Raw genomic sequence first — 5,848 nt, 5'->3', positions numbered from 1 at the left:
AGAGAGAGAGAGAGAGAGAGAGAGAGAGAATTTTTTTAACATTTATTTTTTAGTTATCAGTGGACACAACATCTTTGTTTGTATGTGATGCTGAGGATCGAACCCAGGCCGCACGCATGCCAGGCGAGCGCGCTACTGCTTGAACCACATCCCCAGCCCCTCCTTATATTTCTTTATTCTGTTCCCTCCCTCTAGCCAGTCCCCTCTAGTCACTGCTCCATGGACACCTGCTCTTTCCTATCTACTCAGATTTCATTCCTTCACGGTCCTGCTTAGGACTTACCTTGGCCGTACCTCTGTCAATCTGTAATTTTGCAGTAATTTTCACTTCCCCCAGCATCTGTTGGCACTAAAATATGATATATGTAGCATGAGAGACCTTTTGTGCTAGTATTAAGTATTACTCTTAATTCTGAAAATATTACTTTACTCTGTGTAGGTGTTTAAATTTTTATGTCATCAGCAGGTATGTGAGTGGTTTTTTGTTTTTTGTTTTTGGGGTTTTTTTGTGGGTGTGGTACCAGGGATCGAACACAGTGGCATTTAACTGCTGAACCATATCCCCAGCCTATTTATATATTTATTTGATTTAGAGACAGGGTCTCACTAAGTTACTTAGGGCCTCGCTAAGTTGCTGAGGCTGGATTTGAACTCAACAATCCTCCTGCTTCAGCCTCCCAAACTGCTGGGATTACAGGCACGCACAATCACACCCTACAGTCTGGTCATGTTTTGGAGGCATAAAAACCCCCTCCATATAAGGCCCAGGCTCTTTTGCTTGCTCTGTGTCGACATTGAGCTCTCCTTCATCTGTCCATCCCTCTACACAAACATAAAGTAGATTCCCCTAGATATTTAAACCTTCATTGTATGAATGGAGGAATGAATGAAGTATCAATGGGGCTGAATACCCTTGTCTGTGTAAGTGTCTTCTGGCACCTCCTCTTTCCAAGGAGCCTCCTAGCTTATCTTAGGACTCCTTTTAGGCTCAGCACCTTTAGGGAAATCTTCACAATTGCATTCTTCTTTAATGGTGTCAGCAGGTACTAATGAAAATAAAGGAAGAGATCTTTAATGAAAATGCTGGTACTTTGTCACCTCTTCTTTTTAATATAAGAAGTTCCATTTTTAGTGACTAGACAAAGTCACTAAATGGAAGTAACTCTTAGCTGGAAGATCAATCCAGACAGACTGTCCTGCTTGCACAACTGGCTGCTGACTGAGCACAACATGAGCATCAGACCAACCAATTAGTGCTTAAGAGTCTGCTCAGCTACTTCTAATGACCCTGAGTGACCCAAGACTCAGCAACCTGTTGAGGTCTTTAGATCAGTGTGTCTATAGGAGACAGTTTGGCCATATTATATAAGATAACATCTATTTTCTGAAAAGTATTGATTTGATGAATCTGTCCACTTGTCTGTATGACTCTGGCCCCTGCAGGCATTGTATCAGGCCCTTTCCTCTTAGCCCAACCCCTTCCACATATCCACAGCTCTGTCTCAGGAGCAGATAGATCACAGACCAACAGTCTGAGAAAAGAAGCATTCACACCACATCTTTAGTGCCTCAAACAAAAGGTGCTGGACACATGTGTGAGCAAGCTGTGATGAAGGCCAGTGGCCAACCATCAGGAGAGCTAGGCTTTCAGCAAAAAACAACAGGCAGCTAGAAAGAGCAGGCCACCATCTAGGTCCTGCTGATGTGTTATGTCTTCTCAGATGCAAACCTAGAGAGGAAGATTGAGTGAATAACTCTGAAGACCAGGGGAGAGCTCTGTCATTAGTCAATAAACTTCAAATCAATCAAACTTGATTCCAAATCAACTGTGAAGTTATTCAAAAAATTATGAAAGAAAATTCCTTAATTCTTTAGCAGAAGCAGGACCTTGTGAATCTATGGAGTTCAAATATAGGGAGAATATTCCATCTTTGCAACCTAAATTGAGATGATAAATCTGATCTTCCTGCCCATGTCCCCTACTATACTGTATTCTTCCAAAAGACAGAAGCCACCTGAATTTTCCTCCCATTCTATTTATTTATTTATTTATTTATTTATTTATTTATTTGTTTGTTTATTTATTGATACGTACCAGGGGTACAACTCAGGGGCACTCAACCACTGAGCCACATCCCCAACCCTATTTTGTATTTCATTTAGAGACAGGGTCTCACTGAGTTGCTTAGCACCTTGCCATTGCTGAGGCTGGCTTTGAACTCACAATCCTCCTGTCTCAGACTCCTAAGCCACTGGGAATACAGGCGTCCACCACCATGTCTGGCTCATTTTATCTTTAGTTCGTAGTTTAATTCCCTGTGGAGTAGCATGAGATAGGGGGTGACGTAGAAAAAAGCACAGGCTTCTGATGTTAAAATACCTAAATCCATAGAACAGAAATTGCATAAATGAAGGAATTCCCAAGTGTAATGCATCACCCAGTGATCCACCATCTTGAACCCACTCCAACTCCCAAGGTCATATTCCCATTGACTCTAAAAATATTTGGCATGTTGCTGTATTTTGAAGAGTCCATTTGGACAGCAAGCTGAACCCCTAACTTCTTTCATCTCCCCTCCTCTCCCAACTAGTCTACCCTTTGAATATTCCTGCAATAGGAATCAGGCTGGATCCAGCCTGCCCAACCTGGCCTCCACGCTGTATCCCAGGTACAAATTTTCTAAGCTGAACTGATTTTTTTTTTCACTTGTAGTTCTGTTTCTAATGTCTTGCATGGCAATTGATGTGAACGTTTTATATTTCTGACCAATAAATACAGCATCACGTGGTCCAATGGGTATGGAATGAGTGTTAGGGGACAGGAAAAGCCAGTTCTAAAGTAGTTTTTGTCCACTGGTCCTGTTCTTGTTTCATGTGTGCCTTTGTTTCTGTCTTTACCTCTGAGACACACTGGGCAGAGACTAGACAAGACTCCTCCAAATATGGAATGTGTCACATTCCATTCTTTCACTTCATTGTCTACCACACCCCCTTTAGTCATGTGGGAAGCCCAGGAGGTAGCTTCCCTCAACTGGGAGCAGTTTTGAGCTCTTCCCAGGGTGTTTCTGCAGCACGCCATCTTGGGGGCTGCAGTCACAGCTTCATTCTGGCACAAGCCTTGTGGGGGTTGTTCCATCTGCCACTGAGCTTCCGAAGATGCATATGAGCACTTTATGTGGACGTTATTGGCTAGATCTCCAGAAGGGGTGGGGGGAATGCTCAAGAGAACTTTTTGACTCCTGCAATCTGTGGGAGGTGGGATGTCATGAATTCTTGTGTTTGTTTATCCTTCACTCACCTACCAACCTCAAGCTGCTGTGACAACCTCCATCTCCAGTGGCCCTTCCCAAATGGACGTCAACATGCTCTAGATTCAGACATGTGAGTGAGTTGGGAGGGAGCCTTATTAGAGAGTTTAGATACCTTCTGGACATGTATAGGTAGCCTTTCTACTTCTATGACGGGGCCTATGCATGTTTGGTATCCGTCACAATGGCCCTCAGCATGGAAAACATGCAGTAAGAAAGCTGTCCGAAAAGCAGGATGGGAGGAAATGCACAGAGAACAAGAGATGGATGGCACATGGCTTAAGGTGAATGAGCTGGAGGATTGCAGACTAACTGATCTCACAATTGCTGAATGAAATGAGCCGCAATGAGGCCAAGATGTCATAGGAAGCCAAATAAGTATGAGCTCCACATGCCTCACTGGGTACTGTATTTATAGGCTATATTTGCAAAAAAGTAATCATCTTCTTTAGCAGGTCATAAGTATTACAATCATTAATTTTCATCTAAAAAAACAACTCTCTGTCCAAAAGTAGCACTAAACTGCTGTTCAAATGTATGGGAAAGAGGATGTTGAGAGTGATACATCCTAGAATGCTTTGGGCTGAAAGAAGTAAATATTCTAATTCTGTCCCAAGACATTGCTTTCCAGGTTGCAATAGAATTATCTTCTCCATAACTAACTAATTAATTAAAAATGAATCAATTACTTAATTACAAACAGACTCTCAGCTCCTATCCCATCTTATTGAGACAACAGGGAACAGGGCCAGGAATCTAGATTTAACAAGTGTCCTAATTCATTCCAAAGCATATCCAGATTTAAAAAAAAAAACTACTATCAGACCATTTTCCATCCCTCTGCCTCAGTCCCTGAGAAAGGCATGTGCCTAGAGAGAAAGCAGGTGATTTCTCATGCAGAGCCCCTAGTAAACACAACAGGACCAGTGAAGAGCTACCTCCTCAAGTTTCATCAGCCTAATAGACCAGAGTCAAAAAAAATAAAGACTGCTTTTGCCTATTTTAACTCCAACTCCCAAGGTGATGCCCAGAATTTGGGTATCACCTTTCCATGCAAGGAAAGTCAGTATCTGCCAGTTAGATGTCAAGAGGAACTGGAGGAGATTCAGGCAACAGCATATTCGTAGCAAGCTTATATTCTGTAGAATAAACAGATGGAGGCAAAGAACAATTCATGGGACTGGCCCTGGCTTAAGGTTGGCACAGTGTGTGCTCCCAGTATCCGAATAGTGCCCTGATGGCCATCTTGGAGAAGAAGAAGAGAGGGTAGGCAGTAGGAAATTGGTGGAGGTGGGTAGCTGGCCCCGGCCCAGATGCTAAGAAGGGAGCCATTTAGACAAACTTTTGCATAACCATGACAACAGGGTGGGCAGTTTCTAAAACCAAAAAGGAGAATTGTCACTGTCTCAGGATATTTCAAGAGGCAGTGAGTCTTTGCTGTTCTTCTTCAATCATAAAACAGTGCAGTTTCCTACAGGTGCTTAGATAAGTGTTCAAACCCTTTGGACCATTCTGAACCATTCTTACCCCATATTTTAATGTCTCTGCAGAATGGTGTCAGTATCTCTTAACATACTGACCCTCATAGTTCTGTCCCTTCAGGATCCATACAAGAGCAGGCATAGAGGGATGCCTATAGAGTACCTGGGACCTGGTTTTGAAGTCCCTACTGGAGTCATAGGCCATAGAGCCTGTATGCATTGCAGCCAGCAGGCTGGGACCTGGCAACTTCCAAATAAAGGACACGTTCCAAGCTGTGCAAACTCAGGGGCAGCCTACACAGGCTCTGTGCCTCAGCCCCCCTCTCAAGATGTTAAGTGCTAAAAATGAACCAATGTAGACTTCTAAAACAGACTGCTCTGAAAATGGTCTCAAGAAATAGGAGTGATGACTTCATATGAGAGTAATTTAAAAAGAGAACCACCTGGGAAAATATTTGCCAGGGATATAAGAGCAGCGGGCTTAGCACAGTGCCAGGCACATAGTAACTACTCCAAATGTAGTCGATTTTTATTGTTATCCTTTAAATAGCTTTATACAAGGCAATAGAAAAAAAAATAGGAAAAGAATGTTTGTAGCAGACCGTTCACAGAAATGGCCCAAAAGCATATAAAACATTATCTTCTTTATACATCAAATAATTATAAATTTAAATAATTAAATACCATTACACACACACACACACACACACAATTGTCCAAGTTTGCTTTTTGTTTGGTTTTAAGATGATACCCAATATTGAACAGGGTGACACCAAGCCAACCCCAGACACTACCAACACTGCCACTGGAAGATTGCAACTATGCAAATGAACACAGCATTTCCATAGAACAATCTGGAAATTTTGTTGCAAGATTACAAGCTTCTGAAGTGTACAGATAGATATTGGTATAGTAATTCCACTGCTAGGAGCTTTATCTTCAGAAAAGAGAAATAGAATAAGCACAAATATTTATCTATAGAATCTCTCTCTCTCTCTCTCTCTCTCTCTCTCTCTCTCTCTCTCTCTATATATATATATATATATATATATATATATA

General features: G+C 42.0%; 1 protein-coding gene across 6 annotated transcripts in view; it reads left to right on the top strand.

Moving 5' to 3' along the window:
- Dlgap1 (DLG associated protein 1) overlaps positions 1-5,848 on the top strand; it is a 784,970-nt gene that overhangs the window by 369,528 nt on the left and 409,594 nt on the right. The gene's annotated exons all lie outside the window — the stretch shown is intronic.

Source organism: Marmota marmota, unplaced genomic scaffold (genome assembly GCF_001458135.2).
Source record: "Marmota marmota marmota unplaced genomic scaffold, marMar, whole genome shotgun sequence".
In the NCBI taxonomy this organism is placed as follows: domain Eukaryota; kingdom Metazoa; phylum Chordata; class Mammalia; order Rodentia; family Sciuridae; genus Marmota; species Marmota marmota.
This window is presented reverse-complemented; position numbering and strand designations above follow the sequence as displayed.